Source organism: Rhipicephalus sanguineus, chromosome 3 (assembly GCF_013339695.2).
Source record: "Rhipicephalus sanguineus isolate Rsan-2018 chromosome 3, BIME_Rsan_1.4, whole genome shotgun sequence".
NCBI classification, from domain to species: Eukaryota; Metazoa; Arthropoda; class Arachnida; order Ixodida; family Ixodidae; genus Rhipicephalus; species Rhipicephalus sanguineus.
The window spans coordinates 45,447,252-45,460,512 of NC_051178.1; positions in this window are offsets into that span (position 1 = coordinate 45,447,252).

Sequence of the window (13,261 nt, forward strand, 5' to 3'; positions counted from 1 at the left end):
CAACGGACTGCTGCGGCTTCACTGCATCGCTTGCGTGTCGTGCGGGTGTGTGCTACACCTAACTCTATCCCTTCTTTTTTCTCTTTTCTTTTTCTGTTTTTCCCTCGTCCCCCCTCCTATAGGCACTGCGCCGTGCTCCCTATTGGGCTGCAGAAATTAGGTGCCTTTTTCCTTTCCTTTGAACTAAAGTCCCTAGATTTGTCCTTTTTACTTAAGTACCGACAACTGCCTCCTTTCCTGGCCCTCTCTCACGCGCAGCTGGCGTCCGACGCCATTTTCTTCCTAACTTTGAAGATTTACAAAGGCATGCGCGTCTAAGTACATTAGCCACTCATCTTTCAGCGGACAATATGCTAATGCGGCGGCCTTTCTCCTCCCGTCAACCCCCTGCCATTTGTGAATGGGGGATCGCGTTTCACCAGGTGCTGGAAAAGCGTTAGGAAGAACATGGCTACCGAAAACGAGCGTTAGCCAATGAGATTCGTCGACGGCGCTTCAATGGTTGTCGGTACTTAAGAAAGAACAGGGAAAAATCTAGGGACTTTACTTTGAACCACTTAAAAAAGGGCCTATCGAATGCCGTCAAAGTGAACAAAGAAGACGCAGGTGACGGCGGAAGCATTATGGCGACGACCCCCCATGGGGGAGAGGCGAAGGGAACATCAGGCATGACAAAGGTAGATACAGTGGTCATAGGGCCCAACTTCCGGGAAGTAGTGTTGAGGGAGGGAGGGGACAAAGCGGCAGCCGCGACTCACGCTAGTCACCTAGTCAGCAACCAGGTGCAGGTTTCAGAAGGAATGTCTGAGCAGGTCATTATCGCCGGTGACTCAAATTTAGTCCGATGCGCAGAGGCAATCAAGGAGAGGGTGAAAGGCGATAAGAGAGTTTCGATAGGGACGTTCCCAGGACATACGCTGGGGTTAGTCATGAGGCAAGCGAGTGAAAAACTTGCAGCTAAAGCTCATAGACGCCCCCTCGTGGTAATTGCGGGAGGTCTAAATGACGTCTTATCATCAGGACTAACGACTACCTTGGTGAAAGGGGTCGATGACATGCGCGACGTGTCCCCCCAGGTGCAAATTGTAGTATGCACAGTACCGGAAGTACCAGTGCGCAACGGCAACTTGCAAAGGGCGGTTGTCAACGCAAACAAAGAGATATGGCGAACTAGTCGACAGATGGGTTTCGATATAGCGGATAAAAACAGGGAGGTGAACAGGTGGGGTGGTTTCCAAAGAGACATAATTCACTTCGATAAGAGGCTTGGTCATGACGTGGGCTGGCGACTGGCAGGAAACGCAGTAGATCTTTTTTTTTTTTTTTGGGGGGGGGGGGGGGGGGGCACGCGGGCCCTTCGGAGTCCGGGGTAGCTAGTAACAGGGAAAACAACCAGGAGGGCTCTTTGACAGAATTGCGAAAAACCAGAAAAGAGGTAAAAGAAAAAGGGAGAAGGCGCGTGTTGCAATTAGTTACGTAAACATGCAGGGTGGCAGAAAAAAGGCAAAATGGTTAGACATTGAGGAGCAGTTAAACAAAAAACAGATAGGCGTTTATGCGGTTACAGAAACACACCTTAGAGACTTAGAAGAGCCACCACATATTGACAATTACGTTTGGGAAGGGTGCAACAGGATCATATCAGAAAGGAAAGGTGGTGGTGAAGGAATGCTAATTCACCGCGGCGACAAATGGGTTAGAGTGATACAGACGTTCAGAGCACCTCTGGGTTTTGGGCACAGTAGGTGGAAATAAAACGTGGCGAGGGGTAGCCTACTTGTGAACGGGGAATAAATGCAGAGAAAAGAATCAGGGGAGTGTGGACTGCACGAGTGCGGATATTAAGGAATTTGGTAATGGGGCGGAAATCATCATTTTAGAGGATATGAATGCCCGCATACATGACCTTGACGGATATTCAGACACCAATGGGAAGTTAGTACTAGATCTCTGCGAGCAACATAGTCTGGAGATAGTTAACAGGGGGCCTAAATGTGTCGGCCAGATCACGTGGGAAGTCGGAAACAAACAGTCAAGTATTGATTATTGTCTGATGACTGAAGGAATTTATCACAAACTGAGAGAAATGAGAATAGACGAGGAAGGTATTAAAAACTTGGGTAGCGATCATAAACGAATAACATTACGAATGGGATATGAAATTGGAAATAGGAGCGTGGAATCAAAGTCTGGCACCTCGTATTTAATTGGCAAACAAATAATATATATAGCCGCAAGAATCGAGGGAAAAGTAGGCAAGGCAAGGACTGGGAGTATAGTGAGCTGTTACATCTAATGACGAAAGAGATAGGGAAAGGAAAGAGGAAGCAATAAAGTTGGTGCGACAAGGAAATTCTGGAAGCGATCGAGAAGCGACGTGAAGCATCACGGGAGCATAGAAGGGCAAAAAAGAAGAAAGGGCCGCAGGGCGAAGTTGACAAAATATGGGAAATATATTTAGAGAAAAAATCCATTGTATAGAAATTGGTGGAGGCAAAAATTAAATGTGAGAGTGAACGCTGGGTGACAGAGATTCACGAAAAAAAAGGAGGCCGCGCCTAGGATATTCTGGAGCCACATAAAGGCGCTAGGTAGGAAGTCTATCACAATGCAACGACATATTGTAGATGCATGTGCATATATACACGCACACATACAAACGCACACACGAAAATACAAAAATAATGGTGTGAACCCCCCCCCCCCCCCGAAAAAATTACTGGCTACGCTTCTGGTGGGATATATTGAAAGAAGTGGGCATAGGGGACGACCGTATACAGCTTTTGAGGGAAATATGCCGAGAAAATACAGTTTGTATAGAATGGGAAGGAATAAGTAGCAAGGACAGCGTTGAGATTAGCAAGGGGCTGAGACAGGGATGTCCTTTGTCCCCGCTGTTATTCATGCTGTACATGGTGAGTATGGAAAAAGCGCTAGAAGGTTGGAACATTGGTTTTAATCTGTCACACAAACAGGGCGGCGTGATGATTGAGCAGAAGCTTCCAGGATTATTTTATGCTGACGATGTTGTCTTACTTGCTGACAGTCGAGAGGATATACAGCAGCTGGCGGATATATGCGGAAGGGAAGGGGAAGCTCTAGGACTAGGATTTAGTGTAACAAAATGTGGATTGATGGTATTCAATGATCCTTGTGATCAGGCGGTGTCAATACAGGGCCAAGAAATACCGAGGGTAAGCGAATACAAGTACCTCGGAGTATGGATAAATGAGGGTGACAGGTACATGGAAGCACAGGAAAAACCCTCGGCAGCAAAAGGAAAGAGGAATGCTGCAATAATGAAGCACAGAGCGTTGTGGGGATACAATAGGTACGAGGTGCTTCGAGGTCTGAGGAAAGGTGTGATGGTTCCGGGGCTTACTTTTGGGAACTCAGTGGTGTGAATGAGGGCGGAGGTGCAATCGGGAATAGATATAAATCAAAAGACTGTGGGACGCCTCGCGTTGGGTGCTCACGGGAAGACGACAAATGAGGCTGTAAAGGGCGATATGGGATGGGCAGGTTTTGAGGCGAGGGAGGCTCAGAGCAAAATAAGGTTCGAGGAAAGGCTAAGGAATATGAAGGAGAGTAGATGGGCAAGAGAAGGTGTTCCGTTATTTGTATAGGAAGAGCGTGGACACACAGTGGAGAAAAAGATTTAGCAGGCCCACTAGTAAATATACGGCTGCTAGTGTAAGCAATATGTTAACAAAGAGCGGTAAGTAAAAGTCAGAGAGGCGGAGAGGATTTACTGGATGGCAGCGATAAAAAAAACGGTTCTGAGTAACCGCCGAAAGGGCAAAAACGAAATAAGAAGGAAGGCATTTTACGATAATTTGAAGGGAAGCGCATTACTGTTTGAAGCGAGGTCGGGTTGCCTTAGAACGCGTAGTTATAAAGCGAGATTAAGTAAAGAAGGAGAACAATGCGCATGCTGCGGGGAAGATAAGGAAACGGCGGAGCATGTTCTGATTTAATGTGAAGATATCCACCCAGTTGTACGTTTGGGCACGAGCCTGCATGGAGACTTGGGTTTTAGGGACAACAATGCAAAGCTGAACACATCTGCGATAGAAATAGTAAGAGACGGATAGAGTATTGGTGGCAGAAAAGTAGGGAGAAAGGAAGAAAATAAATATTGGAAAAAATAAGGGCATTCTGCCGTAATGGGCAGTAATATGGCTGAGAATTTACGTCTTTTTTCTCTGTAATCAGATAGATTTAATTGAAGTAGAGACATTAGGTCAACATTAAAAAAAAAGAAGGGAAAGAGAAAAAATATTTTTCCTTCTTTTTTTGTCGAGCCTGGTGGCACACTTGTCACCGCCCCGTTATAAAGGTGACGCTCATGGCATCCATCCACGTAAACCCCTTGATATCTTGAAAGTGGCGACACTCTCCACCACGCGCGCGTTTTCCTCCTCAGTTCTCCTCGGATTGCTCCCCTCCCCTGGCCGGCGCGGTGCGCACGGCACATTGAAGCCTCCACTGGCTCGCTGCAGCCGCATTAGAATGACGGCGCGCGCTTGTTTAGCCGGTCCCTTGAAGCATTAAATGAGAATATGTCCCTTAAGAAACAGTCGTGACGAAAGGGGGCTTCTGGTAGAACATATTGTCAAACATATTGTTACTGTTCGATTGAGGTCAGGCAATGATAGGTGGTGATGGCCTCCATAGGTCGAACCAGCTGGCCTCTTCTTTCCTTCTCCCGTGTCTTATACCGTAACACTCCCCGGTTCACAGACGAAGCCCGGCGGGCGAGTCAGAATCACTGGCGAAGTGCGGGATGGAACCAGCTGCTTGAGGCGAGCAACATGCGCCAGCTGGGTCCGACTAGACCGACGACCAGCAGACGTCAAGCTTGCCACCACGCAGGATCAAGTCACTCAAGCGATCTACGACAACGAATGGGCCAGCATACAGCGATAGAAATTTCTGGCCTAAATCACGTTTGCGTTGGGGGGTCCACAACCACACAAGTCATCCTTGTCGAATGAAACGGCGTCGCGGCGTCGATCATACCGCTGCTTGGATCGGTCTTGCGATGCCAGTGTGCGCAGGCGAGCAATTTGGCGGGCTTCTTCGTCACGGCACAATGTTTGGGCAACTGAGTCGTCCGTATGAAGCTCAAATGAGAGTACTGTATCGAGGCAGCTGCGCGGAGATCGAGCGTAGATCAGGCAGAAAGGAGTGAAGTCTGTGGTTTCTTGCTTCGCTGTATTATAAGCATATAGGTTATTAAATGGCAAGATATCATCCCAGTTCTTGTGATTGGATGATACATACATAGCCAGCATATTAGTAAGCGTGTGGTTTGTACGTTCGACAAGCCCGTTTTGCTGGGGATTTTAAGGCGTTGAGTGGCGGAACTGCGATGTACAAAGTCGAAGCAATTCTTCCGCAGTGTTGGCGACGAATTGGCGACCACGGTCACTAATGATTACACGAGGCGGTCCATGGCGAAGAACAACGGAGCGTAACAGGAAGGAAGCGAAGGACTCTGCTGTGGAGGATGGTATCGCAGCGGATCGACACACGCACTATGACCCAGCGGTTGTTGTTCGAAGATTACTGAAACGGTCCTAGCAGGTCGATACCGACTTGCTCGAAAGGCGTAGTGGGCGGCGCTACAGGATGAAGAAGGCCGTGTGGAGCGCTTGTGGGCCGCTTGTGACGCTGGCACTTGTCGCAGCTCAAGGCGTATTCGCTTCACACATATTCGCATTTTAGGCCAGTAAAACCGCTACTGCATTCGGTGTAAGGTGCGAATGAATTATTTGCAGAGGATGTCAGGCAATGATAGGTCGTGATGGCGTTGGTTGGTTGGTTGTTCCTATAGAGGAATGGCACAACCACGGGGGATCGGCCACGACTCGTGCGGCAGTAGGATGTGTGAGTGGAGAAAAAAGAAGGATAACTCTAAAGAGATAACCTGTAGGTAAGCGAAAATATTATTTGTGTTTACATTTTCCGAATTGAATGCTAAAGAGAAAGAAAAAAAGGGAGAGAAAGAATGAGGTAAATAAAAGAATTAAATAAATAATCGATAAATGAAATAAATAAAATAAGTATGTACTAGAAATATTAGCATGGCAGTCTTTTTTATTCTTTTATATAGTTAAATACCGCCTCACATAGGTCCCTGTTGCAACGACCCAGCGTCGACGCCCCCAGGGAGAGTAATGCCGTTACGGAAAGCTCAAGCCCAAGTTGTCGGAAAGGAGGTTCGAGGAGTCTTTGCCTTAGATGTTGATATCTGCGACATTCTGTGAAAAAATGCTCTATGGTTTCTGCTTGCGAACAATAACAACATTGAAGGGAAGGAACAAAACCAAGCCTGTGTAAATAAAAATTTAAAGAGGGGATTCTGCATCGCAATTTAGTTCAGGTGACTTCTAATTGCCTTGTGCCACACCATGAGCTATGCCACGGAAACCTAAGGTGCTGAAAGTCTGCCCCGTTTAGAACAGAATATTTTGTGTGTTCCTCTCGAATACAAAAATATCGAAATCGTGCGATAGTATTTTAGGAGGAGGGCCTTAAAACCTTCAGGACCCGGCCCTGAATTGATGCTGCCGCCAATGTGTCCGCTGCTTCATTTAGAGTTATTCCAGTCGTCCATAGGTCGAACCAGCTGACCTCTTCTTCTCCCTCTCGTGGCTCACACCATGACCCGGCTTATACCGTAGCAATATACCTTTTAAGACGCTTCTCTCAATACAAGCTGAAGCACTTCGAAAAGATGAGTACCAGCTGGCGGCTGAGCGGTTTACGTCTCCGTCGCCACTTCGGCTGCCCGTGACGAGGAGGTGTACTAAGCGCATATAATGTAAGCAGCATAAATTATAGGCGAGAATTTTTTTAATAATTGTGATCTTGATGAGCTCAAGAAGGTAGCCAAGAAGGAATGTTGTTGTTTACTTAAATTAAATTGGCGAAATGAGTGGGCCCGAAGCCTTTTTGTGCCAATGCCGCTGTGCAAAATTCAGGACGAGAAATTGTATTCCATTACCTCTGGGACTTACCTCAGTTTATTTTAAAAAAACAGCAAAAGCTGACTTTTCACACGGCAGCTTCTAGACTAAGACACCTGATAATTAACTTACAGAATTCAGGATGTAATGTTTATCAGAAGAAATTGCCGGCAGAGCTTTCGTTGCATATTATGACATTTGTTGGCGCTTAACAGCCTTTATATTTCACAGTGATGCATTCCTTCTCTCTTTCGTCCTCTGAGCGTAGTTTGGCGCGCAAGAGGAGCTCATCCGCAGTCGAAGCGGCACTCATGTAATGTGAGCGCCCGCAGCATCGAGCGGCCGCTACTGCGGGTTTGTCAAGCAGCTGATCGCAAGACAAAGCTTGCTGAACCATGACACCTGGCTGCGCATTTGTTGGTGTGGAGCTACTTATTTGTGATTATGTCACGTACAAGTATTTGAACAACTTATATCCGAGTTTCAGCACATAACGAACGACGCGGCCGCTAGGCTGACTTGGTCACATTTGACGCATTATAACTTGTTAGCAACCAAAATAATGCGACATTTTTTTTATGCACAATGATAGATGGCGTCCTTGACTTCAATCAGAGGGATTTTTAAAAAAATTAAAAATGGCCTTTTTGAGAAAACTGTTTTCAAAATTCGGCGTTTTTGGTAAATCACTTATGTTTCAGCCCAATTATCGAGTAAAATAGAGCGTGATAAAACCACGAAAATAATTTTAAAAGAGAGCTAAGGTATCAAAGTAAATATTGTCACGCACAGTTTAAGAAAACACTTTTAATTCAGCCGAACTTGTGCCCTGCAAACAAGTAGTTACAACGAGAATGTCTCTATATAGAACACCGTTTTTCTACCAGAGTCTCACACCTCTTCTTCTTCTCGAGTCCCGTCCGTTCGCACGTGCCTGTGTTGTCAGAGCCCATGGCATCCACCGGTAATCCTCTTTCTCTTTCCGTGGACAACTAGAAATGTTGTAGGAAACGTCCGGCGCGGGTACTTTGAATGTAGGTTGCGTCATTACCCCCTTTCTCAGAATGCATCGTCCCGATGCTTGCTGTGAGGTAGTTTCCAGGGTAGCATTCATGATGCTGTTGACGAAAGTAGACATCGTCCAGCAGTGGTGTCTGATTGATCACTGTCTGTCGTAGTACGGCTTCATTCGGACGACATGCACAATTTCGGTGCGATGCCGCCGCCTCGATGATGCTACTTGCTCTTCTGGGACAACTTCGTAGTTGAGAGGAACCAAGCTGGCGAAGTACTTTATAGGGGCCAAAATAACGTCTGAGTAGTTTTTCGGAGAGCCCACGTACACGTACTGGAGTCCACACCCATACTTTGTCTCCAGGAGCATACTGACGTCTCTTCGTCGTAAATTATAACGACGGGCGTCGGCTTCTTGTTGCTGCTGGATGCGATGTCGCGCAAGCTGTCTTGCTTCTTCGGCTCTTTGCGTGAAGTCACTGGTATTTTGGTCGTTGTCAGAATTTGATCAACAGGCAGCATTGCATCTAGGGGCGTGGTAACAGTTCTGCCAAAAACAAGTTGAAACGGTGTCATGCGAGTCGTCTCCTGTACAGCGGTATTGTACGCAAACGTTGCATACGGTAATATTTATCCCAAGTTCGATGCTCTATGTCCACGTACATCGACAACATATCAGTCAACGTTCTGTTGAGCCGTTCGGTCAGTCCATTTGCTTGGGGATGATACGCTGTTGTTTTTCTGTGACTGGTGTGCGTCCATCTCATAATGGAGTTTGTCAAATCAGCCGTGAATGCGGTTCCTCGGTCTGTTATCAGCACTGTAGGAGCGCCATGCCGCAGTACGATGTTCGTCACGAAGAATTCGGCTACTTCAGCAGCAGTTCCCCTCACAAGAGACGCTGTCTCGGCATATCGAGTTAAATAGTCCGTTGCGACGATGATCCATCGCTTCCCTGACGTCGACGTAGGAAATGGGCCGAGTAAGTCCATTCCCACTTGTGCAAATGGGGCTTCAGGTGGCTCTATAGGTTGGAGGAGACCAGCTGGTTTCAGCGGTGGTGTTTTACGCCTTTGGCAATCCCGCAAGTTCTTACATAGTGCTGCAACAGAATTCAGCAATTTCGGCCAGTAATATTTCGTGCGAATGCGTGCTAATGTTCTGGTCACTCCTAAGTGTCCTGCTGATGGGTCATCGTGGTACGCTTCCAAGATCTCGGGTCGTAACACTGAAGGGACGACAAGCAGGAATGTCTCTGTATTGTGCTCAAAGTTTCGTTTGTACAAGACGTCATTTCTGATGACAAATGATGACAAGCCACGGGAAAAAACACGTGGAACATCAACAGGTTGTCCCTCTAAGTATTTCATTAGCATAACTAACTCAGGGTCAGATTGCTGATGTTTTGCCATCTGCGACGAAGTCACAGCTCCCAAAAAAGGGAAGTCTTGTTCGTTTTCCGTGGAAGTAGGGCCACTAGACTCAATCGGTGCGCGCGACAAACAGTCAGCATCACTGTGCTTGTGCCCGGACTTGTATACGACCGTGATATCATACTCTTGCAGCCGTAGGCTCCATCTGGCTAGACGTCCAGACGGGTCTTTGAGATTCGCCAGCCAACACAGTGAATGGTGGTCGCTAATGGCTCGAAAAGGTCTGCCATATAAGTATGGCCGAAATTTACTGATGGCCCACACTACCGCTAGACATTCTTTTTCTGTCGTCGAGTAGTTTATCTCAGCCTTCGATAGTGTGCGACTAGCGTATGCAATGACCCGTTCTACTCCTTCCTGCCATTGAATGAGGACGGCCCCGAGACCCAAGTTGCTTGCGTCTGTGTGAATATCCGTTTCAGCTTCCTCATCAAAATGTGCAAGAACTGGATGACTCTGAAGACGCTGTCGCAGTTCATGGAAGGCATCCTCTTGTTCCTTCTGCCAAATGAAAGGGGTTTCTTCCTTCGTCAGCCGCGTTAGTGGTTCCGCAATCTTCGAGAAATTTTGAACAAAGCGTCTGTAATAAGCGCAGAGGCCCAGGAACCGTCTAACTGCCTTTTTGTCCGTTGGTTTTGGAAATTTTTCTACTGCGGCTGTCTTCTCAGGATCCGGCGAATGCCTTCAGCACTAATGACATGTTCCGAGGAAAAGGAGCTCGTGGAAGCCGAAATGACATTTCTGTGGCTTTATCGTCAGATCTGCTGAACTGATAGCTTTCAGCACAGCTCGCAGTCGTTCCATATGCTGATCGAACGTAGCAGAAAAAAACCACAACATCATCAAGATAAACGAGACAGGACTGCCACTTCAGTCCGGACAGCACATTGTCCATCATCCGCTGGAACGTTGCGGGAGCTGAACAAAGGCCGAATGGAAGCACCTTGAATTCATATAGCCCGTCAGGTGTCACGAATGCCGTCTTCTCGCGATCTCGTTCGTCCACTTCTATCTGCCAGTAGCCACTTTTTAGGTCTAGGGAGGAAAAGAACTTCGCATCTCGTAGCCTATCCAAAGTGTCGTCAATTCTCGGAAGTGGATAAACATCGCGCTTAGTGACGGAGTTCAGCCTTCGGTAATCTATACAGAAGCGCAAGGACTGGTCTTTTTTTCTTTACAAGCACCACAGGCGACGCCCATGGACTCGCCGATGGCTGAATTACGTCGTCTCTGAGCATTTCCCTGACTTGATTCCCGATGGCTTCTCTCTCTTTTTGTGACACCCTGTAAGGGTGCTGGTGTATAGGCCTGACTGATTCGTCCACAATGATACGATGGTTTGGTACAGGCGTACGTCGGACCTTAGATGACATAGAAAAGCAATGCGGCGAATTCTCTTACAAGTTTCTCTATCTGTTCCCTCTGGCTTGGTAGTAGTCCTGGCTCGATGTCAATGGATCCGAGGACAGAATCCACATCTTGGAAACCAGGTGTTGAGTCCTCGGAAGTGCTGAGGTCCGTAACGTGGGTGTAGTCATGGATGCTCGCAATGACGGTTCCTTTCGCAAGGTGTCGTACTTCATTCCCAAAGTTGGTGAGCAAAACGTTAGCACATCCGCCACTAAGCTCGACAAGGCCTCTCGCCATGCAGATACCTTTTTCGACTATGAGTCCGGCATTGCTGTCTGCAAGCCCTTTATAGTCACTGAACGCATTGCTCCTTACTGTGACAGCTATGCTGGACCTTGGAGGTATCACCACGTTCGTCGTTCCGCGATACAGAGGTCGTTGACTTTTTCTTCGGTGTTGTACGTTGCGATGGCGTGCCTTGTTGAGAATGAGACGCATGCTTCCGGCAAGTTAATCACAGCGCCGTTAGCCTGCAGGAAGTCCATACCAATGATCAAGTCTCTAGAGCATTCAGGAAGTACAATGAAACTTGCGACGTATGTGAAACCTCTTATGCCGATTCTAGCAGTGCACATTCCCTTCGGGTCGATGAGGTGTCCCCCTGCGGTGCGAACTTGCGGTCTATTCCAAGGAGTTAGTACCTTGTTCAGTGTTCTGGCAAGCTCGCTACTGATTACCTGAGTAATCTGCACCTGTATCCACTAGTGCATTCACTTCGTAGCCGTCAACAAATACACCCAAGTCGGAAGCGACATCACAGTTACTGTAGCGGCTTTTTAGTCCGTCGTCGTCGTTCGGAGTCAGCGATGGAGGTTCTTCTGTTTTAGCGTCGGCAGCGGCCTTACATCCAGAGGTCGCTGACTCTAGTTTTCCCGACGCGGGCTTTGTGAACGGCGCCTTGGAGTGGGAGAGACGGATGACCGACGGGGGCTCGGCGACCGATATCTCAAAGGCAATGTGGAACGAGGCTGATGTTGCTGAAGGTCATGCTGGCTTTGACGAGTTGACAAATACTGTTCTATTTCGAAGGGACGCTCACCGTTCCGAGGACGAGGTGCATTTGCCGCGAAACCACGAAGCCCTGCTTGGCGATATTGGCACATTCGATAGAGGTGACCCGCCTCTCCGCAGTGGTAGCAAAGAGGTACTCTGTCAGGAGTGCGCCATATATCAGTCTTCCTTGGTCTCCTATCGGGTGGCGGGAGCGTGTTCGGAGGCGTAGTGCTGTACACAGAAGTGGCTGCGACGTCCATACGCACCGGAGGTCCTTGCAGTAGTGCGTCGGCGTATGAGACTCTCTGCGGTCGCTGTGGTGGCGCTTCTGGCTGGGCATAGTGCTGAGGTTCCCGAATGGGCTGGGGATCTCGAACCGCCAGTCTGACTTCCTCGCGCACCACGTCGGCCAGTGACGATACAGCTGGAGCGCGATGGTCGAACCGCTGCCTCTGGAGCTCCTCTCGCACTACAGATCGCACCAGTTCACGTAAGAACTCCACGCTGTTTCCGAATACAGTCGGCACTGCGTCTACGGAGGCAATGCTCAGATCCCGATTGTACATCCTCGCTCGTTGTTGAAGTGTTCTTTCCATTGTGGCCGCCTCAGAACGAAACTCAGCAACGGTGGACGGTGGGCTCCGAACCAAACCGGCAAAGAGTTCCTGTTTCACGCCTGTAAGGTTCGGGAAAAAACAGAGAGCTTGGGGAGGGCCGTTGGCGCCAGTTTGCCGGCACCGTGCCCCACGCAAACAGAGGGACGGCGTGGGGTTTACAGACATCTGTCACCGGGAGCAAGTTGTCGCCGAGGGAAGGCAGTCGGTGGCTGGTTGCGGCGTGCCGGCGTCGTTTCTTGAAAGCACCCCCCCCCCCTTCCCCCGAGTGCGTGCAGCCGCGAAAACAACTCGGGAGGTGACCTCATTTGGAACACTGTGTAACGTCATCCCTTCGGTGGAGCGCTTTTCCCTCTGCGGGTGCGGCCGCATGGGTTCTAGGAACTGGCGCGCCAGAGTTGGCGGGACCACGTGGCCGCATTGAGGAAAGGCATGCTGAGAAGGAGGAAAAGAGGCCGACCGGGGAAAGTAGGTCAGTCTGAGCAAGGCGGTGTTACTGCGAGGCAGTACTCGGGTCTCCCGAGGTGTGGGCTATGTCCAACGTAGACGCTCTGACTTTGTAAATATGCTGTAAATATGTTGTTTTTGTAACCATCTGTATATAAACTGCTTTAATTCTCCATCATCTCCGAGCCTCTGCCTGCAAATCGCCACCACGACCGTCGCTGACGGGGCACCTCGGTGACGAACCTTCACAAGCCTGGTTATCAGCCTCTGGCTGAATCGCGATCATCCGATCGCGGGTAAAGGACCCAAAACTTTACTGGTGGCAGCGGTGGGATCTCTTCAAGCATCTCGAGACGGCGAAGGGATTCAACAGGCT